This window comes from Zophobas morio, unplaced genomic scaffold, assembly GCF_036711695.1.
Source record: "Zophobas morio isolate AGI-343-1 ecotype UQ-CSIRO unplaced genomic scaffold, CSIRO_AGI_Zmor_V1 ptg000012l, whole genome shotgun sequence".
Taxonomy (NCBI): domain Eukaryota; kingdom Metazoa; phylum Arthropoda; class Insecta; order Coleoptera; family Tenebrionidae; genus Zophobas; species Zophobas morio.
This window is the reverse complement of record NW_026972117.1, coordinates 21383192-21408845: the sequence shown is the minus strand read 5'-3', so window position 1 is coordinate 21408845 and position 25654 is coordinate 21383192. Positions and strand designations below refer to the sequence as shown.

At 32.1% G+C, this 25654-nt stretch overlaps 1 protein-coding gene across 4 annotated transcripts in view; it reads left to right on the top strand.

Moving 5' to 3' along the window:
* Positions 1-25654, top strand: part of LOC135128017 (uncharacterized) — a 174915-nt gene that overhangs the window by 90210 nt on the left and 59051 nt on the right. The window contains exon 1 of one of the 4 annotated variants that reach the window (XM_064054804.1): positions 2956-3018. The exons of the other annotated variants lie outside the window; for them this stretch is intronic. The gene's annotated coding sequence lies outside the window, so the exon portion shown is untranslated. Of the gene's footprint in view, positions 1-2955; positions 3019-25654 lie in introns of those variants that run through there. 4 annotated transcript variants of the gene reach the window in all.

Genomic DNA, 25654 nt, shown 5'->3' with positions numbered 1-25654 from the left:
AAATCTAAAATTTGAAAAATCTAGTAATTGTGTTAACCGAAAAATTGAAAATTTCGAAGTTCAAAAATCAAAAAATTGAAAATCTAAAAATCGAAAAACTGAAAAATCAAATACATATATTAAAAAAAAAAAATAAACCCAAGAACTCGGAAAATTGAAAGATCGAGAAATCGAAACATCAAAAAATTGAAAAATTTAAAATTTAAAACTTTGAAAAATTGAAACATTGAGAAATGGAAAAACGGAAACTCGTGAAATTGAAACATCAAAAAAACGAAAAATTGAAAAATCGAATTATCAAATATTTTAAAAATCTAAAAATTGAAAAAAATAAACCTAAGAACTCGAAAAATGCGAAGATCGAGAAATCGAAAAATCTAAAATTAAAAAAATCAAAAAATTGAAAAATCAAAAACCTGCGAAATCGAAAAATTAGAAAATTGAAAAATCAAGAAATCGAGAAGTCGAGAAATCAAAACATTGAAAAATCTGAAAGTTGAGAAATGGGAAAAACAAACAATCTAAAAGTCGAAAAATCAATGGATCAAAATTGATGAAGTAAAAATCGAAGAATCAAAAAAAATGAAAAATTGCAAAACTGAAATATCGAAAAATTAAGAAATCGAAACAAAAAAAATCGAAAAATCTAAAATTTGAAAAATCGAGTCATTGTGTAACCGAAAAATTGAAAAATCGAAAAATTAAATCAAAAAACCAAAAACTGAAACTTCGGATTGAGAAATCGAAGTTGAAAAATCAAGAAATCAAAAAATTAAAAACCGTAAATCGAAAATTCAAAAACCAAAGAAATCGAAAAACTGTTGGACAGAAAATGTCGATGTCTAAGATAGAAATTCAACACGGGTTCATAATAAAAATGTGAATGCTTAGCGTTTAAACTCAACTCGAATTCATAAACAACAAATGGAGGAGTATTTCCTATAATTGAATGTAAAAAAAAATGTGTTGGAAATAAAGACATTATTGTTATTATTGTTAATAATAAAATACAGGGTGTTCTATTTGAAAAAGCTGATACCGATATTTGAAAACTACAAAGTTTTAGAATTTTTTAATTGGCATCACAACAAAGCGCGTTCATTCTTCCACAAAATATTGTAACACTTTTGTTATAAAGCCTAGGAAGATGCTGATGAGAATATGTAAAAATATATGGGTGTTTCGTTTAGTCACTCACTCTGTATATTAATATGGACCACGCAGTCTACTTTAAAGTGTTTTTTTATAATTCCTCTAAATTTATGACTTTATTTAAGATTACGAAAAGAATAAATTTTGAAGTATGAAATGGAAACAAAGGACTTAGGTATATTTAAGTAAGAAATTTGTGGCGTTTTTATCAGTGAAGCAATTTGAACAAGAAATCACTTAGGGCCAGTTTATACAATATTTTAACTGAGATTAAGTTAATGCACTTAACGGCCTTTAGCGACGTCTGATTGGCGTAGAGTCTGTCACATGGTACTTTAACGCCGTGTAAACCGGGCCTTAGTGTTCTTACTTAAGACGAAATAATTACTGGACGCTAATGCAATGACATCACGATACAATTTAAAAGCGGATAATTCTCCTTAACGACTTTACCATTCCTATTAGAAATTTATATTAAAAAATTATACTTTGAAAGATTTTCGGTACTATGTTTCGTATTAATGAAAATCACCCAATCGAGCAAGATGCAGTATTTTTTAAACCAAAACTGTACCAAAAAACCAGTTGTTTGTAAAAAATGCACGACTTTTGTTAATTAATTAAGAATAGATCTTAAGTAAACTGTTCACAACTAACAATTGTCATATGATGTAATTACAAAAATTTGTGTTTTTAGCGCAACTAAAGAAAGGAAATGGTCATATTTAAGTTGTAGCAAAAATTTTACTTTGATATAGTGTGAAGGCGGGTTAATATACAGAAAAGGTGTATCACAGTCTGTTGGAAGCTCTCCGGAAATGAAAACTGTTTTTTCTATATACGTAGATGTAGAAGTTTTTTTGTGATTTAAATCTTGCATCAATTTTTCCGAAAACAGGAAATTTCACATACTGAAACTACTTTGTATATTTCTAGGGTGTCTTTGGCAAGTTAAAAGAACAAAAGAATTTCAGATAATAAGTACTTTAAACCCAGTCATTCTTTTTTCGTAACAATTCATCTTTGTCTGTAACTGCTGTTTAACTATAATTAATGTTTCCGATACAATTTGTTCTCGTTTTGGCGTTGCACTTTTTTCAGCTGTAATTTTTATTAAAAAAAAATGTGTCATACAAAATAATCACGAGCAAATAGAAACAAGTCCCTTAAAAGTACTACAAATATTTATTTTTATTTTTCAACAATTATTCATTTAGACAAATAAAAATTTGCACAGTGTGGAGCTGTGGATTTAGTCGATAAATATAAACAATAATTATCTCGCCTTTAAGCAGACAATTTAGGTTCTACATATTGATGTTACAAACACCCAGCCACAATTACACTATTCCGTGAGAATTTCCAAGCAACTGCAGCAAAAAAGGTCATATCCTGCACATTTAACAGTCATCCAGTATTTGTTTAACCACATTGTGAAGACGTAAAATTAACGGTTTGCATCAAGCGTTGGATGACATTGAATTTAAAAATAATTGGTTTGTGAATGAGTGGCTACCAAGGAGTAATTTTCATATAATAGGTAGCTCTTGAGAACTCGTTGAAATGAACGAACGAAAAAAAATGGCGAAAACAAGACAAATTGTCGAGACGTCATTACTCAGCCATAAAGAAGATTCGCTAAGAATTAATAGATACCTGTGAGTGTGTACATGACAATAAGAAGGTTACTTCAGTTTTTCACCTGCGACCTTGCCTGCATCAATAGTCGCTACTGTTCGCTAATTATAGCTAAATAAATATTTTCAACAAAAAATATTTATTGGAGATGTTAGTGGGTGAAGTAATTTGACGGCAGTGTTGTTTTAGTGTTCGAGTTTGGTTCCATATTTTTGATGTGATTGTCTGGTGAGTTAGATTTTGTTGGTGATGTTGTTAAAAGTGCTGAAGCGTCCTCATTTTACGACAACCGTATAATTTTAAATATATTTTGTTCGTTTATTGTTACAACCTGGGAATCGTCAAATGAGTTTCAAATAAATGTGTTTAAAGACGGGTCAGACTGCCGTGTACTTTTATTACAGGGACATGTGACAACATAACACGTGATATTGATTCAAAATAATAAAAAAAAAACGCTTTGAAATTTAAGTTAAGTTTTCGGGTTGTATTTAAAAAAAAATGTTTATCGGATTTACTCATTAATTACTACGTTGCTATACATGCAAACAAAAGCAAATTAGTGTTATCATTGTAGTCGACTTTACTTAAATTCAATAGAGATACGTCCCTGTTCAGCGTATAGCGACTGACAATCTAACCTTTGTAATTTACGATCTTACAATACATTTATTTCGATCTGTAAAATAATTGTCTAAAGTGAGAACAAAGTATAGTTTAGCTTTCCTTAGTTGGCGTTTTATTTGAAAATAATAATAAACTGGTTTGAATGTCTGAGTTTAGCTATTTTATTTTGCTCACGTAGACGAGAAAAATCAGGTGGAATGTAACAGTACTGCAACTTATTAACTTTCACTCTTTTTTCTGTATTTCTGTATGTTGTAAACCTTATCAACGTCTAGCCGTCTGTTCCCGCCGACAAAAATAAAATTATTAATTACAGAATTAATTAAGGAAATTCCAAATCTGTTCGTTTCCGCTCGATAAGGAGATTCTTTCAATCATCGACCACGAGCCTTTACAGACACCTCGCTTAAGCACAAGAGCGGATTATTAATAAACAAACAGGAAGGCGTTCAAAATGCAAATAGATTTCCGTAAAATCAAACTTAATTAATATAGTTTGTAGTAGATGGGAAAAGACAAATCAATATGGCGTCCGCTCGTAAACCAGTAACTGTATATCAGCGCAACAAATTCCTACAGAATGCAAATAATAGGAATACGCTGTATAGCGCGACACATCAACGGCTTTAATTACGAACGCTTCCACTCCTTTTGAGCTTTGCGATTTTAATGAAGTCAGTTTGAAGTTGGAATGAATAATGAAAGAACTTCATAGGAAACGACCGGAGGGACGAATAATTCAATGGTTTTTCTGTTTACTACATTTTCATTGAATTAAAAATTTATGCCACGCTGAAGAAATACCGCTTTTATGAAACATTTTGTATCAGCAATGTATTCACGGACATCTCCAGTGTCGATTTACGGGAAAATTCAAATTTTTTTCCAAATGCGAAACGTCCTTCACTGTCTACGTTTATTCTTGGGAAACTTCACGTTTTTTGTGTTGTATGTTTATCACGAGATCCTCTACAAACACTAAAAATAAAATAGACGACACCATTGGACTTCGGACGTGGGAAAAAGGATGGAAACAATTCGTGTGACTGTAATTCCGGACCGGTAATTTTTGACTAGAAAGGAAATAATCTTGTCTTTAATTTACCTTAAATTGCACGTTTTATCTGATTATGTAAGGTCTCGACCTTGAACTTGGTGCCGTCTCTATCGTTCTGGTCATGACATTGCCGGATTTAAACTTGTTTTTTGTACGTATTTTTTTAATTAGCTTTAAAATCGCAGGAATTCACTCAAAGAAAATTCTTCCGTTGGTGCAAAAACGAACAATTCGATAAACAGAAAACCCTTGCTAATTTTACGCGGTTGCTTTTTGTGTCATTGTTGGCATTTTCAAAAGTCTCGATACGAGTGAACGTCGACTAATGAAAATTGTTTACGATTGTGAATCATATATTTTAATCTAAAATCTTTCGGTATTAAATTAACATTGAAAAAGCAAGATTAAAAATATATATTTTTTTTAAATAAAACGTAACCGACAAAGTGATGACTCAAGTTTCAGAGATAACTGCAATTATAAAATAAACACGAACTGTAGAAATTTGTTAGATGTGAACATCAAAGCAGCACCCCCTCAAATTATCCTTTGCGTATTGTGCCGCTCATTTGGGAAATTGTTTTATCTTGTAGGGTTTAAGGAAGCCATATTTTTAAATACAGTTTTCAACGGATTTTTGTACAATGTATTTTGAACATTCTTTCTATTTCAACAACACTAAAATATTGTATTTATTTGCAAACTATGTAAAATGTATAACATTTAACCGCAAAGTATGCATATTTACCCCCATTAATAACAGAATCGGATGTGGTTGTGTATTTATTTTTCGATATTATTATTTATTTAATCATCCTGCACTGTTAAAAATATTTAACCATATTTATACAGAACCGCCTCCAAAATCCTACGCACAACTTTGGTTACATTCGTTTTGGTATGTTAAATCTATTTTTAATCGTAACTGTGTTTGTAGAATTTTATTTTAATTGAAAGGGCGAATTTTTCGTCAAAGATTTATTTCATATTTTCTTGCGATGACACCATCAGCATTTCACAGGGGATTTGATTAATATGTCGTTATTATACATTGAGCTGTTCAAAAATTTCAGAGGAAATAGTTGCCAAGTTTTTAAAACACGGAATAGGATAAATTTGTCCATGCAGTTCGTTCTTTTGAAACATCCTGAATAAGCAGTTTAAAAAATAAAAACAGTGCCGCATCTGTATGACAAAGAAATGCTAGTTAATGCTCTAAAACGTCCTCAATTTTTCGATAAACACACAATTTTTTCTTATTATGGAGTAGGAAAAAGTCAGTCTGACGCCATAAATGAACAGCCTCTCGTTTTGGAAAAATTTTCATGTTCTTTTCCTTGACGTATAAACTTAGATAGACTTAGGTAAACCTAAAGACCTTTTTTTAGGATTGTCGTCGATCTTTTATTTACTTTTTTATTCTCTGGGAGGGCGTCGTAAAGTGCATAAGGATCCCACATTCAATTTAAGTTTTATGAAGAATTAACAAAACATTGACGATTATGTTGAAAATTGCACGTTTTTATAAAAAAAGGTTTTAGTATGTAAGAGTGCCCACAACGAATATTTTAGGAATCTTATACCTTAATTTTCGGGTATTTTGGGTGACTTTCTTTTAATAGAGGCTTGAATAGTATTTAAAGGAAACATAACTATTATTATTATTAACAAATGTAATTTCATTCAACAAATGATGACTTAAAACACGTGTTCAACAATTACTCTTTCAGTTAGTATCAACAAATTTGAAATTGGTAGACCTGTCACCCCACATTACTTCCAGTTGTCAAAACTGACTTGATTGACAGTGACATTTAATTTACATCAAAATATGCTATTGCTTATTATTCAAACATCATAATCTAACTTTCTTGAGCGGTTAAGCATTTGAATCAGGTTTAGCAATAGCAGCGCTAGAATTTTTTTTCAGAATTGGTTGATTCTATTGCCAACTCAAATAATACTTGTATGCTGTAGAATGTAATATTTGTTATCGTTTATAAATAAAGTAGTACATATTATATAATTGAGAAAAAAGTCGTCGATAGTAACCATTGAAATTTAATGTAAAAAAATATGTTGGCAACATCTACGCGTTCTTTATTCGGTTGAACAGTTACGGACAAATGACTGTCAAATCACCTGTCAAATAACTGCAATGCCAACTTTATTGTTTTAAAAATAAAATTTCATGGCCTACTAGACACCTTTTGACTTCCCGAGCGTAAGCTAAGGAAGTATAGTAATCGACTTCGTCGGGCGAAGTGCCAAATTCATATTTTCTCGAAGTGTCATGATCTCTAAGTACGAAAAACGTGGTGTCCAGTTTCCGTCTGTCTGTCTAGTGTCTGTATCCATTTATATTAGACACGTAATCTCCGAAACTACCAGACCGGTTGTTGTTGCAATATCGTGTAGATGGTTAAATGCTAACTAAAATTTGGCTGATTATCCCCACCACCAATGGCATGACATCATCTCCAAAATTAATAACAACATTTTTTTAAATTTTATAAAATAAGATACTCCTGCATTTGTGGTGTGTGGATCCGTGTTGAGTTTTCACTCTAGACATCCAGATTTTTGGAAAATAAATCAAAATTGTATAACAACATTTTACAATTTAACTTTGAATCTTTAAAACCGAATGTTTTTTGAAATCTTGCAGACCTTTAAAAGTTATCGTAAGCATGGGGAATCTATAATCAAAATATATTCATTTATCCTCCCAAAAAATTGTGCCATATAAATCATAACTAAATTGTGCAATATATGGTCAGCCTGTGCCTGTAATTTATCATTGCATTAATATTTTTTAAAATTGCTTATACAGAGTGACTCAAAAAAATTAATCAATGAGTCAGTTTATTTTCTTGATTAAATCAGGAACTGCAAAACTGAATGCCTTGAAATTTTGAAAACTTCTTAGAATAAATTCTATTTAAAATCTGGAAAATATGGTGTATCATCTATATTTGTGATTTATCACTGTGTTCATATTTTTTTAGAATTGTTTATACAGGGTGACTAAAAAAATATTGAGAGTTTAGTTATTTTATCGATTAATTAATCACAAAATGTTGCAAAGGAAAACTCATTTGAAACATACACGTAGCATGCTTCTTTACATTTACATTAACATTACATACATGTCTTTATTTTAACTTGTAGGGGTTTTCTTAAAAAAAAAAATAAATTCGCACAATCAAAATTTATAATGTTTCGAAGAAGTTGGAAATCTTTTTTTGTGCTTTAAGGGCGAGAGAAGTTCGGTCCAATTTTTTAGATCATAGGGTAGTTTATTTTATGCAACTTTATAAAACGTTTTTAATTAGTCGTGTAATGCGACTAATTTATATTTAACTACTGCAATATGTATGACAATATATTCAAAACAAAAATGTGGACGTTCTAAATTAGAGTGCTAAAATTAACAAATACTTATTAGAAATATGAAAATAAAAAAAATCCAAGGTTATTTAGAGAAAATTTCCCTTGTACCCAATCAAACAAGACCATCTTCTTAAATTATAGAAGTTGATTTTACAAATTTCATTTTATTGTAGTTGGGTCCATCAGGCAAGTAGCTACTTTAATGTTTTCTCAACTTTTCATGACACCTAGAGTAAGAAAAAAAATGGTCTCTCGTTTCCGTCCGTCAGTTGTCTGTCGTCTGTAGTCTGTGTGAATTTTTATTGACAAGATAATCTCCGAAACTACTAGACCGATTGTTGTAATTTTTATATATATTAGGAATGTCAGGTTGATGGTAAGACACTAACTAAAACTTGTCTAATCATCCCCACCAAGGACGGGATCGTGTCAACTCCAGAATAGTAAATTTTCATTAAATTTTGCAAAAGAAGATACTCCAGTATTTGTGGTTCATGAATCCGTGTATAGTTTTTACCCTAAGTATCCAGATTTTTGAAAAAAAAATCAAAGTAGTGTGACAACATTTTACACTTTCACTCTGAAGCTGTAAAACCGAATGCTCTGGAATCTTCCAAACGTGTTAAAGTTATCCGAAGCAGGGTAAATCGTTAATCAAAATTTATCCGTCCTTACCCTCCCAAAAATTGATAAAATTTTTCGCTATATATCCTATCTAAAATATGAAACATTATGAATTTTTACTCGTGGTTTATCAGCGCAATTTTTTTAAATGTTTCCTGAAATGTTTGAGAAATTAGGCAAACTATTGTTCATTTAATTAGGAAAATTAGGTGAGTCATATATTGTGTTCTAAACATTCTCTATAAACAGTGTTGAAAACATATGGTTCTAAGTGCAAATAACATTTCTTAACAAAGATTTATTTAATACATGTTTATGACGATGTCATTAACATTCAAGAGGTGATGAATAAATAAATTTGAATCATTGCAACGTAATCCTTAATTTAATTTTAGCATTTTGCCAAAATAAAAAAAGTTGCATTAGTTCTAATATAAACTGTAATATTAAACCACAAGCAATATGTCACACAATAAATCTCAATCAAGGTTTACTTAACAAAATTTCGAAATCATAAAATTTACCTTAAGGAGTATGTAAATTTCAAAGTAACCAGTTGTAAAAGGTTATACAATTTTGATTTTTTTCTAAAACTTTTACATAGAAAAAGTTAAAAATATCTACATCAGAAGTAAGGCCGGATTTATAAACCACACGTTCAGCGACGTACAATTTGACCACTTTGTAATAGGATTACTAAGTAAAATTTTGAGATGACATCACCGGATTTTTGGTGAGGATGATTAGGAAAATTATGATTAACGTTTTACCATCTATATGAATACGACAGACAGCAGTCAGACGGAAACGGAAAACTTTTTTAATTTTCCAAAATAACATAACTTTTCTTGCATCGAAAAACAACCAGTATCTTTGTACTTAAATATAAGACAGCAGTCAGAAGACGAATAACGTGTGTCTAGAACACTTTCTGGATCGTGAAAAAAAAATTGGTCTAAAATTCTTTATAATAAATAAATCCACTGTTTTCGAAAAACTATAATATTTGATTTTGCAAAATTTAAATTATTTTATGATAACCCTTATTACAAAAAAAATATCGATGATAGCAGTCACAATGTAAGAAAAAACACTCCATCTGGACGGCAGAATATCACCCAACTTGCCCGCGAGATATGGGCAAGTATATCGGCTGCATGTAACACGTGGAAAATATTGAACAAAAAAAAAAACTGGAAAGTAATTGTGATAAAAATCAAGACAGATTCATAAACTACGAGTACAGAAGTATATTAATTTATGAAATTTAGATAACCTGTGCTACGCAAAATGATTAGACAAATTTTGGTTAACGTTTTACCATTTATTATTTGAAATGAAGTAGAAGTAAAAGAGTACAAAAGACGTCACAAATCATTAAAAAAACGTTTCATTAAATTTTTTATATTTACGAGTTGATTCATCTTCCCAAAATAATGTTTTTTTTAATCAAAAATTTAATTGGTTTTAATTAAACCGCAACACGGTGCTTTTGATGTCGCTTTGATTAGCACTGTGAATTTTGCTGCTGTAAGCTTAATTATCAAATTAAACGTACCTCGTTGTCTTAATGCATAACATTATAGATATAAAATAATCGCTAAAGAATTTTTAAAACAAAAATAAATTCAATGTAGGAAAGATCTAACTCTAAAGCTGTTTACCGTTCCATATTCAGCCCGATTATTTAAATCGTCTTATGCGCTATTAACTCGGAAAACCAGGAGGCAGAGAATGGATGTTATTGCAGGTATTTCAAAAAGATGTGCTTGGAAATACAAACATCTCAAACCAACGCAACGTTTTCGGAGTTTATTAATTATCGCAACAGGAAATGGCGAGAGCCGCCATAAATATCCATCCTAGGGTGTATTTTTCCGGTTTTTTCCATTTATCCTAACCATTTTTCAGCTTAAACCTGTTATCGATGTGGGAGGACGATGTGAATGATTAGTCGATGTAAGGACTTCGTGCATTCGCTAATGGAAACCATTCACTATACTAAATGCATGCGTGTCTAAAGCAAAAGATTTCTGAAAAGTGACTAGCAAAGATTAATCTTTTCTTTTATCCATAATAGAATTAGACGTACGTTTATTCTCTGTGTCAACCGAAATCTGTAAACGCCCAAAACCTTTTCAATTTTAGCACTTCCAGTGGACATAATCCCCGGACGTGATCTATTTATTTTAATACAACGAGGGCAGTTCTCCAGAAAGTAGACCGTAAGTGCCACTTGGCTTTGTTCTTTCATCGAAGGGAGAACAGAAGGTCAACCGAGATTGAGAACTGGGTCCGTTTATGATAAGACAAATCTGCCGTGCGTCTCGAAGGGAGTAATCAGTCGGGAGATTTGAGTCCTGCGAGGATTGTGTTTAATTACTGCTTAATTAAAAATTAGTTGAGATAAATAAAACGCGTTTTTTAATTAAGAGGGCTGTCGGATAATCCTGTAAACAGCGTTAAAGGTTTATCCAGAGCTTTTTACGGAAAATTTCAGGATGGTGTGCGCAGAGGATAAGGATAAAAAGTGGAACGCATGTAACGTGCCGGGATTTAATTTATGCGCTTAATTTAACGTTGGTTATTTAATTAATACACACAGAAGGAACTCACACTTGGACTAATTTTATTTCTGGAACAAATAGCGACGGAAAAACAAGAAAAGCCTGAATCAGTAAAGATACTGGATACGTAAATAGTGAATGTTGAGTAATTGTTTTTACGGTAAATTAATGCGACACATTGCAGGTCTTTCATATTTAGAACTGTAACGTTGCAGTTTATTAATTGATGGTATCAACTGTTAGTTAATAAGGAATTTGATTGCGTTACCAAAATTAATCAAGAAGTGAAGGGAGTATGTTGTGGATTATTTTTTATTAGGAATGCGGAAAAAATCTTATGTTTCTTAATATTTAAAAAAATATATTATGGAGTAATACGTTACTTCATTTTGTCTTTTTTTTGTGTTAAAATGTTTCCAATAGAGTTCGTGCCGCAAGTTTTAAAGTACGGATAATACAGTTTTCCGATTCGGGACTAGAAGAAATGAAAGAATCAGCAACGCTTAGAGACCTCATTTTGAACTTACGAAGTTCTATTATAAAATATATTTGAAAATGAGTGTTGGAGTATCTGATTAAAATTATTGATAAAAATATGTATAAAACGGAAAAAGTAATCAAGCTACTTTTTTTTTACTTCTTAAACGTAAGTTAAGAAATGATTACTTTCATATTTTATTGACGTTTTATGACCACTAGATTATGAAAAAATAGGTCTCCTGCTTCCGTCTGTTTGTCGTCTTTGTCGATTTTTTAGACAGATAATAATCAGGCGCGGTTGTGATCGTCTGGAAATCGGGAATATTTCAGAGGTGCCAGGTACACCAGGCGCCAGTGCCCGAATTCAAATTTTATATTATATACATTTAAATGAAAAAAAAATTCGGCCTTTCAGGCCTCGGTCTAAATTTTTCTGGCGCCAGTTCAGTTCCTGATCATGGAACTCCGAGGATTTTTTAAATTTATATCGAAAACCTGACAAGGAATCCCCAAGATTCTTTCAAACTGCTAAAAAACAAATTGAAAGAGGTCCTGATATTCTTTCAAACCACTTCAAAAACAACAAAAAAGGTCCTCGAAATTCTTTCAAACTAATTCAAAACCCAAACACAAGTGGTCCCGAGATTCGTTCAAACTATTACAAAAACAAGGCGAAAGGAATCTCCCAGATCCTTCAGATAAACAGAAAAACAAGACAAAAGGGGTCGCCGAGAGTCTTTCAAACTAATTCAAACCTAAAACAAGGATCTCTGAAATTTTATGAAAAACTACATCAAAACACAGCAGGTCCCCGATATTCTTTAAAATTACTTCTAAAACATGACAAGGGATCCCGGCGATTTTTTTAAACTACTTCAAAAATAAAACAAAAGGGGTTCTGAAATTCTTTCAAACTACTTCAAAAACCAGATGCAAGTGATCTCTGGGATTCTTTCAAACTACAAAAAGAAAACACAAAGGGTTCCGGAGATTCTTTCAAATTACTTCAAAAATCCGGTAAGGATCCCTAAGACTCGTTGAAACTACTTCAAAAACAAAACAAAAGTTATCCCCGACATCCTTCAAACTATACTTAAAAAACCAAATACAAGGGGTTTCCGAGATTCTTTCAAAATACTTCAAAAACTAGATAAGGAATACCCAAGATTCGTTCAAACTATTTCAAAAACCAGACAGATACAAGGGGTCTCCGCGATTCTTTCAGGCTATTTCAAAAACAAGACAAAAGGCGTCGCCGAGAGTCTTTCAAACTAATTCAAACATAAAGCAAGGATCTCTGAAATTTTTTCAAACTACTTCAAAAACAGAACAGAGAAGATCCCCGAGATTCTTTAAAATTACTTCTAAAACATGACAAGGGATCCTCGAAATTTTTTTAAACTACTTCAAAAATAAAACAAAGGGGGTTCCGAGATTCTTTCAAAATACTTCAAAAACCAAACACAAGTGGTTCCGAGATTCTTTCAAACTACATACTTCAAAAACTAGATAAGGAATACCCAAGATTCGTTCAAACTACTTCAAAAAACAGATAGATAGATTAAAATTATTTCTAAAACATAATAAGGGATCCCCGAGATTCTTTTAAACTACTTCAAAAATAAAACAAAGGGGGTTCCGAGATTCTTTCAAATTACTTCAAAAACCAGATGTAAGTGATCTCTGAGATCCTTTCAAACTACAACAACAAAACACAAAGGGTTCCGGAGATTCTTTCAAATTACTTCAAAAACCAGATACAAGGGATGTCCGAGATTCTTTAAGCGTACTTCAAAAACAACACAAAAGGGGTTTCCGATAGTCTTTCAAACTAATTCAAAAATAAAACTCGAGATCTCAGAAATTTTTTCAAACTACTTCAAAAACATGACAAGGGATCCTGGAGATTCTTCTAATCTACTTCAAAAACCAAAAGCAAGTGATCTCTGAGATTCTTTCAAACAAAACTACAAAAACTAAATACAAGGGGTTCCCAAGATTCTGTCAAATTACTTCACAAACCAGATACAAGGAGTCGGCGAGATTCTTTCAAACTACTTCAAAAACAAAACACAGAGGGTCCTTGAGATTCTTTTACTTCTAAAATATGACCAGGGATCCCGAAATTCTTTCAAACAGCTTCAAAAATAAAACTAAAGGGCTCCTCGAGATTCTTTCATATTATTTGAAAGACATTCTAAATATATTTAAGGAAACAAGATAATTGTAGAAATATTTAGTGTTTCCTTGACGTTTGGTAGCTCATAAACACAGGCTTGTGTTGGCATTTTGTTATAGAGACACTTTCCGAAACTACCGAACCGATTGCTGTGATTTTTTTTGTTAGAAAAATTTTAATATTTAACTTTAAATGTAGGTACATGCTTCTTCACCTGTGGGTTAATTATCCAGCTGTATGTGCAGTTTTTGTTTTGCCCCCCAAAAATTCTATTTCTAAAATTTTTGTAAGATTCAAGTCTAATTATATGTAGATTCGATAATATTATTTAAAATGTATTCTCTTACTTCTTTAGAGAGTTTAGGAAGTTGTTTAAATATGTATTAGACAAGACGTTATATTATTTCAGTACTGTGTTTTTATTTTTTTATTTTTTGCATAAACCGTTATATTTAATTGGTGTTAGAAATGTTTCTTCAAATCTTCATAGGATTTTTTTAAGACATCTATGTCACGATTATTGTTACATCATACGTAGCAAATTTAATTTTCAAAAAATATTTAGATGACATCCTAAAAAAAATTACTTAAGTACTTAAATCTTAAAAAGAATGCACTTTAATATGGATGCATGAAATTCTGTGAATACTTGTTTTCAATCTTTTTATGATTCATCATTAAAATTGGAATTATTGCGGTTCTAATACTTCTAGCGTTTCATTCGTAAAAGGAGATAAAGATAATCTAATATAAGAAAACGAAATTAACCACAAAAATCGATATAAAGTTATTTAGAGAGAACTTCTTAGATAAAGTATACAATTTGATTTATTTTTACTTCCCAAGCGTCTGTCGTTTGTCGTCTGTGTCGATGTTTATTAGGCAGATAATCTTTGAAATTACTGAACCGATTGTTGTTTAATTTTGTATATATGTTAGGAATCTCATGTAAATGGTAAAACCCTAATCAAAATTTAGCTCATCATCTCCACAAACCCTTCCATATTGTGGATAATTAAGATTATCTAAATTTTATGAAATAATATACAAATTTGGTACAACATCCTGTTTCGCAGAATTATTTTTAATTGACCAAAGAATTAAAGAAGGCCTTACTTTTTTTTTTGGTTTCATAGCTTCATAGTTTCAGTAAAATCGATTTGTATGGATATATATTGTCACTGTACGAGAATCTAGAATTGTTTCTAAAATTTGTGAATGTAAGAAATTTAAAAGCTTAATTTTCGACTGATTAAATAACTGTATGCAAATTTCAGATGTCACAATTTTTCACATTGTAACTTGTGGCGAAATGTTTTTAGATACACATTTGTTTGTTAATGTCATATTGCATCCGTTATCGGAATGTTAAAATAATAATTTTTTTTTGCTCTAACGAAGAACATGATTAACTTTAAAAAAGATCATTAAAAGAATAACGGTGTTTTGACAACCGAAATTGACATATAGTCGATTTTTCTCATTTCGACTTATTTCTGTAGTGGTTTTTATGTTACGGCATTACTTTCTACTCCAAATGCCATCCAAAATTTTATAAATCAGCATTTTCTATGTTTTTACGACGTGTTTTTCCGTACTCACTAACCTCATGAAGATAAATTCACATTTTAGCAAACGCTTTTTCGCTGTAACGCTCACTAATGAATTATGATCTGCGTGGGTACACTAAATTGGACGGTGACAAAGAGCTAGTGCAACCAACGGACAAACTTTTTATCCGTCAAAGGAAACGCTGATTCTGCACGTGTAACACATACCGCGCTCATTTTTCGACCACTCGAAGACTGCCTCATTCCCAAGTAAGAGCTTGTCAGATATAATCACAAAACAAGATGAAAGCCCCAATTTCACTTTAATTTTCATCCGACGAACAATGCCCATTCGTCATATATTCAGATTTAAGCCCCACAACAAAGCTCATAATCGCAGCAAGCTCTCGCGTATAATGAACACGGAGACCTTAAATTTATCTCCTATCTGCACGGCAAATTGAACAGTTAATATTCACGTCATGCAGGCCGAAATTTTGTCATAATATTTCTCTTTTAATGAACGTCTCGGCTGGACATTGGCAGGGGCACCATATAATTTTAAATATTCCCCGATCCGTTGGACGCGGCGAATTTGCACGGAAAAAAAAGGACAAGGAACTGCTCTTCATAAAGCGTTCATGAAAAATGCAAAATTACGTCGGGTTTATGCAGCAGACTTGCTTTTTATGCGGAATATACACGGTGAATATTTTCCCACTGTGCTGTGTTGGCAGACTCTCCCACAGATTATACAATTAGCGTAATACTCGAGCCATTGTTTTGGTCAATATTGCGTTAAGTACTACAAGAATCGGGTTTGTTACGTAATATTTACATGGGAAACACCGACTGGGAGTGCTGGCGAGCGCATGTGTCGGCAGAAGCAAACACCAGACTGTGATTAGCTTATCACATCTGTTGAAAATTAAAACCAGTTATTGTTTTGCATATTTAATATATCAATAAAAAAAAATGTCGGGAAAGGCGTTTGGTATCACGTAGTAAGGATGCAGAGATCAAGAAGTCAAATTCTATAGCCGAAATATCTGAAACTATAATATAGATTCAGAGATTTCGTAGATATCTTTTTCAAACAGTCTGCGCTTGTGGTTTATGAATCTGTGTTGAGTTTATACCCGAAAAAAAACCACATACATAGTTTACTACGAATCATAAACACAGAAATAGCTATTATTGGGAAACTGAACAATAACTTGAAAAAAAAACGAGGATCACAAAAACATTCCTTGAAAAATTACGCGAATAATGGTTTACAAGGCACCATTTATTTCGCCCGCTGATTGAAAAGGAAATCAATTAAGTACAGATAATAGAAACAATCGTCCAATATTTTATTTCCTGCACAAAGCGTTATTCTCTGCTCTGAGGTGTACGTTCGTAATCAAATTTTCATTTATTTAAAGAACGTTAACAAGGAGAATCCCTAGCTAACATTTCATGCGGTCTGTGGATTGTTAAATGCGTCCTTGTTCATAGATCATCATTTTAGTAGAACGCTCCCGAGATGTCAAAGCCCGAAAATTAACGACAACGTGTCGTCCTGTACCATTTAACCCCATTGTTCACTTTACATAATAACCATTGTCGACCTCTCATTTACACGAATCAAAGAAACTCGATTGTGCTAAACATCCGACAACATAGATTCAGTTTTGATCTAACGGTAGCATTTAACAGCGCAATAATGTTTGTTATTTATATTAATTACCATTATTACGTGCAGACCTTAAATGCCACTCCGGCTTTACATCCTCAATAAACGTAAATTTCAACCCAATATAAACGTCACTCTTACGATCCCATTTTAAAAGAAAACTAATATAAATTGGAACAACTAATACGTAACAGTGTCACAACAATTTCAACATTTTTGTATAAAATTTGATGTGGAAACTTATAACTAACTCAATCAAACTTTTCCATTGTCTTTAACAAAAGTCGCCATAAATTGTAGCCGCGACAAAGTGAGTTCGTTTTATAAATGCGCTTCATTATTTCCACGGTAAAAAGTTATGAAATTGTAATTTCATCACTGGATTTATGACGTTAAGAGTTTCTGCAACAGCGACCACTAATGGGTGGAGTTCAACCGAATTTAGGAGGAAGTTGGGAACTTTCGGAACGTAAAACATAAACTCGTGAGCTACGTGTTTTTTCATGGGGGGACTTCACACATAATGTACAAGATGAAACGAGGCCTTTACATTAATAATTTAGGCTTAATCCGTAATCACGCCACAGTTTGTAACATAACGTATCATTTCATTTAAAACGTTAATTCAACTCCTTTTATTAATTTCAACAAGCTTGATTCATAGGGTTCTAATACACCAACACTGAATGAAGCAAATTTTTACGTTAAGTTAAAGTCTCCGGGGCAGGTTGATGTGGTTTTCAGCAAAATGTCGGTCTCTGTGTCACGTGAAACCTTTCTCCAACCGCAAGTAAAAAACAGCAAATTAGATATATGTAAAACATATATCAATGTTTCCGTTTGACTGGCTTTCGGTAATAATAGGTGAATGGGTGTAAGAACTCAAACATCATTATACAGGTGATTGACGAGTAACAATGAGCCCGATGGAATTGGAAACGCAACTCAGAATATACATATTTCCAAGGGAGGAAAATTGATACCTTTTTGAAATTTTGGTTAGCGTTTTACCATCTGCACGATATTCTTTGAGTATATATACAAAATTTGATAACAACCGGTCCATTAGTTTCGGAGATTATCTGTCTAATAAAAATCGACAAACAAAAAAATTGGTCGAAAGTTGTTCCGACAGAACTTCCCTCGCTACTAAAGTACAATGAAAAATATCCAGCATTTTCGAGTTGAGTTTTTCCTTTACACAATTTTGTGATGACTTCATCAACATTTTTGCAACAACACGTATATCAACTGGAATAACAGTATTCTATTCCCAAAATTTTCTGAGAAAATGCAGTGAGCCTTTCCCGATTTAATCAATCAAATAATCTGACTCATTCATTCATTTTTTGAGCCATCTGTTTAAGCAATTCTAAAAAATATTAATGCAATGATAAATCAAAAGTAAAAACTCATCACATTTTGCACATTTTGGGTAGAATTTATTCGGCAAAATAAACAGATATATTTTGATTAACAATTTACCATGCTTACAATAGCTTTAAAACGTCTGCAAGATTTCAAAATATTCAGTTTTTCAATTCTTGATTAATCCAGAATATAAATTGCGAGCGATTAATTTTTTTGAGACACCCTGTATAAGCATAACTAAAAAATATCAATGCAATGATAAATTATAGTACCTGCTAAAATAAGACCGATTTTGGCAAATGGCATACCCTCTAAGAAAATAGAGGGGGGGGGGGGGGGGAGGGGCGAGTAGTACTTGCTACTATAATACTAAACATTGCTAAGAGTTGTCACTAGGGTGGGCGGTATTAAGTTTAACTTTTTCCAAGAGAGTCTTTTATAAAAAAAACAGTAGGCCCGCCCACCCACCCGTTCTCTCTTTTTTTTTTCTTCTGAAATAAGAAATAGATCTAATAACAAATAGTACAACAAAAAGGTTACGATTGGCGCTTTTTTTACAGCCTAGTTTCAGTTACTTACCACTCCCACTCTGCAGAAGAACATATAATAAACCCCGCCCACCCATCTGCCTCCATTTCGGTGATTAATTTTATATAAAAAAAAAGTACTACCCCAATTGAAGAGAAAAAAAAAATGAAACTTAAAACATGTATAAAATAGTAAATTTTGTAGAAAAACATGGATTTTGCAATTAAACTCCGCCCATGTATCTGGCAACGAATAAAAAATTCATCAAAATCGAGAGGGGGCGGATGGGTGGTGCTTAATTATTGGCCCCTTTTTCTTAATATATACCTATTTTCAACAACACCAAATACCATTTGATCCTTTAAGTATTTTATTATTGAAAGAAGACTGTATGTACTAAGAAAATCGAAGGATAAATCACACCCAGCCGCTCCATCTCAATTGTGATTATTCTTTTTATTCGTCTTGTGGCGGAGAGCGAAGAGAAGACAATTACCCTTTTTTTCGGAAAGAAAGTTTAAGGCGTCCAAATTAGAAAATCGGTTCCCCTTTCAAAATTTGTGAAGTACTTATTCTGTAAAATCCTTTCTTATGTATCTTTAAAATTATACTTTGAGGTACATTTTGATCAAGAAGATTTCGTCTACGATATAAAGTTAAAAGAGAACGCTGTACCTAAATATTTTAAAGCGCAAGATTTCAAATATAAAGCTCCATTTAAAATTATCAATCCAGAAAACACAGTTACTGAAAAAATATCAAGATTCAAAATTTGGTGTCCTACCAAAATTTATTGCTACTGAAAGAAAACGAAATTTATTGTTTAAAAGAAAAAATTAACAGTTTAAATTTAAAGAATTTAAAAATTAATAACAAACTGTCCAAATTGTTGGTTGGTTTAGATTATTTACGTTTATATTTTATATTTTCCTTATTACACATTCTATTTTTTGTATTTTTATCTGATGTGCCATTAACCCACGTTTTATATAATTGTAATATGGCGAATAAAACATCAGTATCAGTATCACTATAAACGAAGAAAAAACCCTTGAAATAGAAGATATCAATTTATCTATTTTTAATAACAGTATTAAGAGTAGTCGCCAGAATGAAGAGGGGGTGGGTGGGCGGTCCAACTGCTTGCCTATAAAAGACACTCTAGGAAAAAGTTAAACTTGACCCCGCCCACCCACTCGTTCTCAAATATGAATTTTGCAATTAAATTTCGCCCCAACGAAGAAAAAATTCATCCATCACAACTGAGATAGGGGCGGGTGAGTAAGGCTTAATTATTGGCTTCTTTTTCTTAGTGTATACCTATTTTCAACAAAACGATATTTAAAACATAATTCTAACCTCAAATTTACCATTTGATATTTAAAGTATTTTTATTATAAGCCCCATCCATAGTTTACACATTTTAGACAGGATACATTCGGCAAAATTTTGAGCTGACATCATCAATTTTTTGGAGGGGATAAATAAATATATTTATCATGCTTATCATAACTTTAAAACATTTGCAAGATTCCAAGGCATTCGGTTTTGCAGATTCAAAATTAAATTGCAAAGTGTTGTTTTATAATTTTGATTTATTTTCTAAAAATCGGGACGTTTCGGGTAAAAACTCAATACGGAATCATAAACTACATGTGTAAGACTATGTTATTTGATACAATTTAAAACCCATTTACTATGTACAAATTTGAAGTGACGTCATCACATTAGTGGTGGGGATGATTAGACAAATTTTGGTTAGCGTTGTACCATCTACATGATATTATATAATCAATATAAATATAAAATTTGACGACAATCAGCTCAGCACTTTCGGAGATTATATTATGTCTAATAAAAATCCGAGACGGTAGGCAGACGGACAGACAGACAGACAGACAGATAGACAGAAACGGGAGACCTATTTTTTCGTACTTTAGGGGTCATGCAAGGTCGGAAAAACGTAAAAGTAGAGAGTCGGCCTCTATTACAATACCTCCTTTGCTTACCCTCGAGAAGTAAAAATTGGTCGACAGTTGTTTCCACAGAACTAACTTCTGAATTTTCTTAATTACTTGGAAGTGTTTATCCCTTTAGGGGTAGATAACTCAGTGTTGTTTTCTAGGTTTACTTCTAGTTCTTTTGCTAACTCAGTCCGTGGGACATCAGTTAGTACAATTTTTCTTCTAGGTTTATTAAATAATAAATTTCATTATTGTTGCTTCTTATCTAAATTAAATATTTTTGTTCCAAGAATAAACTCACCGCTAAAGTGCCCGTTTTATTGTGACTCAAATAGAATTAACACACTAGCAAGATCACCGATCACTGTTATCTCACATATTTATAAATTATAATTATAACAGACCACCAAATAAATCTGACATTTTTTTCAATCTTCTAGAAATCTTAAAAAGTGTGAGTGAAGAGTTGTTAATGTTAAGAACTCTTCACTGATTCGACCTACTAAAGTGAAAGTTTTGTTCGAGAATACAGTGGTTATCGTAATAATCAGATCCATTTTAGGCTATTCCTTTATGTTCAAATTATGTTTTTAACATTTTCCATAACTAAACCTCTACAGTCTAGCAAATTTGCTGTTGTTCTTCTGCTAGTTACTAGCAAATTATTTTCGGAAAACTGTTTCCCATTTTCTCAAAAGGTGGGTCTCATTTCGTCGCGGTATATTCGAAGTGGTGGCGCTTGCGTTGGTGACGGTTTCCATGGAGCTATTGAATTGTGTCTATAAAAGGAACTGCTGCTAGTGGGGTCAGTTAGTTTATAAATAATAACATAATTTTGCTAAACTGTTCTTCAATTTGTCGTGAATAGGTGTTTTTTGGGAGACTTTATTTGTTCCGTGCTTGATTTAGAATAATAGCTACCTACAGAATATAGGCTTTTTCGAAAAAAAAAACCATTTTGTTCTAGGGGAAATTCTGACAGCTGGTTTGTGCATTTTACCCATTTGCTGTAATCTTCACTATAATCATCTAGGACTTCTTTGAAAAAAACTTTAACAGTCTTCTTTGGTTTTCTGGTACTTTTAATCAGACGGAAAGAAGGGCTCACTTTTACTTTTAAGCTTTTGATTCCTTGTTCATGATTTATTGTCAAACCTCCAAAATAAATTTTTCACCCCCGACAGGTAGCAGGCGTTATCTTAATAATAATTTATATACTAAATCTAGACATTTAGGTTACTGCTTATAATACATATAATTCTTGTTAGTTTTTCCTTATGCATTTGTAACTGGATGTTTTATTGTGGCAGTTTAATCTGCCCCGTCTTTCATTGATCCTCTCTAGAATGTTGCGATGGGTTTAAGAATAAAAAATCACCCTACATCAATAACCCGAAAAACCCTGAATGCCTCTATATTTCATTTTTCTTAATCCTTAATAGACTAATGATAAGATTTTAATATTTAAGAAACAATAATAATATCTCGTACACTGCTTTATTGAACACCATAAATCTCCTGTGTTCCTCACTTAAGATAACTTCTCACATCAATATAACTGCCAAACCTTAATGAGTGATTGATCAGATTTCTTCCTTTTCACTTTATATACCCCACACTGTACTTTTGTTTCGTTACTTGCAGTGTTTATTCCCCTCCTTTTCTGCCATTTTGGTTAATTCAGACTTTTTCCAACTACTAGTCATGAACTTACCCACAAGTTATCCCACGGGGAAATATTCTTCGAGTTCCTTCATGTTTTCCTCTTTGAGTGCCCATTTAATTCATATTAATAAATATTTTAGCAACTAACTTTGTTAATATAACTTATAAACTTAATGCCGCTGCTCCACTTAACTCGAGCAATAATTTCTTGATTCGTATTTGCCTGTTTCCAAATTCAGTTCATGTTTAATAAATAACCTACTCGCTTTCATTTTCGTGAAAGTGTAAAGCTTCATTATTTGAATTAATTTCGCTTATTTGTTGCCTTCCCAAAAGAACGTCTTTGTTGCTGATAGCTGTGGTTAAAGTCACGCGTACGGCACAACGTCCCGTTTCATCATCGCCACAATAGACGGCGTTTACGTGTCCGACTATCACTTAAAGGAAATTGAAGTTTTATAGAATTGTTAACTGTTCAAACAGCAATCATTCATCCGATAAGATATAGAGCGAAGATGACTGGAATATGAATGGATATGCAGGAAGACCTTTTTTTATAAAATTCTATTGCTTTTTAGATGTATTTAGTCGTTCTGCAGCTGAACATCATAACTGGAAGTAGATGAAAATAAGCATATAAATTTGAAAAAGTGTTAAACACTACCCATTGTTGCTATAAAGAGATGCCGTTACATCCAATGTTACAAAACACACTTATGAAATATTGTAAAATCGAAAAGCAATAAATTTTTTATGTAGTGTTATTTATTGTAGCAACAGCCTTAAGTGGTTCGTCAGGGTTGCGACTAAACATAGCTTTTTCTAAGATTAGTATTTTAACTATTAAGTTCATTGTTTGAAAATAAATTTGAACCTCACCCTGTATTCTGACGTATTTGATATGATTTTTAAATTCGTGTTCTAGAAGCAACAACAATAACAACAAATTTATGAGGTGCAGATATCATCTAGAATTTTCTTGTAAGAGTTCATATTTTTTCATTGTTGCACCGTCAAAATAAATCAATTTAAGCAAACATGAGGTATCCAGAGTATTATTTACGTCTTCCTTTGTTTCAAGTTCAAGGCATTTCGTTAATGTTTTCCCTTTTAAAAATTAGAACAATGGTGTGATTGTGGTTGATAAATTTAACATAGCATTGTGCTAATCTCAGTCATCAATGTTTGGACAAAAAAGATAATAAATTGTTTTTCCTTCTCGAAATTTACAACTCAAGTCCCGACTTTCTAGGGTTCTTGTTTTTTCTAATTTTAACTGTATCTTATAAAATATTTATCATTTCGGTGTTAAGCGTACAGTGTACAGATCAACTGGTTTTGAAATTAATGAGACAAACAATATTTAAGACAACACTTTTTAAGGTTCTAAAATTTTAAAAATATTAGATACATACAGGGGCGGCTTGTCCTATGAGGCAGGTGAGGCAGTGCCTCACCAATGAATTTTACGCCTTATTAGGATTTTTACTATTTTTTAACGACACATTTCGGCCAATAATTTGTGTCTTTTTTCTAAAATTTTAAAAATAAATATGGAAAATTATATTCTTATTTTTATCTCAGTAGGTACTCGTTGCTCCCTTAATTAAACAGCGCGCTGAAACACTCGACACAACATGTATTTTGTGACGCGAATGAGGCAAACTCGGAGCTTGCCTCTACAGCGGATATAGAAATCATATCGTTAATAGGCAAGCAACCTGCAATACACTCATAAGCGGTATGAGTTGAAAAAAGACAAAATTGAGGCTAGCCTCATTTCCGTGCTTGCAAAAGAGATGGACAACAATATTTGCGCGCGGAGAACGTGCGATTACAATGCAGTCTGCATTTGCAGGAGTATTCAAAATTAGGCCGTTGATTGTTTTGCCACAAATCTGTGTGTGTATAAATTAATTCAAAATTTCGGTAACAGAATTTTGTCTTAAAAGTGCCTACGTTTGTGTGTGTCGCGTTAGTGCTTTGTGCTTGTCATAATTTGATTTCGGTAATCGTTATTTAAGATTACGAGTAAATCGGAATTTTTCTCTACTAACGTTAAATGACAATAGCAGTTCTGTTTTTTCTACTTTCACGTATGATGATAAATTGTATGTAGTTAAGGAATTAAAACGGCCGGTTCCTGATTTGAGTAAATCGTTAATTATTGATCTATAAAAAAGTTTAAAATAAATCCAGAGTATTTATGTTTTATATGTTTTTCGTTTTGTTTTTTGTTATAAATCAAATAGGTTTATTTTATGTTGTATTTGATTTTTTTCGATATGTTTTTTTTAAAGTTTATTTTAATTTTGTTTTTTTTTTTTTAAGTTATATTAGTTTTTTCTGACCACGTTTCCCTTTCCTTTCCTTACAAGAGTTCCTTACACCTTCACGTTGGTTCTTGGTGGACAGTTAAATGAGTTTACAAATTTGTTTATTTGACCAAGTAGAAAATATTTAAGTAATCTTGATTTATTTATATTTTGGAGCGTATTGTGCTTTGCCTCATCAACTTTTCAAGTCATGAGCCGCCCCTGGATACATATATATATATATATATATTTATCTAGTAGTTCAGATTTTTTTTGCCCAGGCGGCCATAATTAATTGATGTTATACCAACAAGATGTGAAAAATTAGGCTTGAGAGTTGCTGTTAACAGCAACTTTAAGGTCTAACTAGGAAATGAAATACAAAAGTAAATTAAAGACATTGAGGACCAGTTTATACAATATTTTAACTGAGATTTAGTTAATCACGCATTTAACGAGGCGTTTAGCGATATCTGATTGGCGTAGAGTCAGTCACGTGGTACTGCAATTTAGTCGCAATTAAATATTTAATTAACCTTTTGTAAACCGAGTCCTAACGAATGTTCTAGAACTAAAAAGGTAATTGGCGCCATCTATCAAGTGTTCTAGACGTCATTTGTCGAGTATTCTATCTACAAATAGCCAGTAAGAAAATGTATGAAGTTATTAAAAGATTAAAAATGTCACTTAAAAAACAAAAACCAAGCCTAAAGCAATTGAGAAGAGAAAAAAACCAGACGTGGAGTGGACCGTAACATAGAAAGACTTAAGAAATAAGTAGGAAGAAAGAAAGGAAAGGAGATTGAAACCAGTTTGTTGATTCACACAAGTTCGTTTGGGATCTTTAATTTTTAATTGGTAAACGC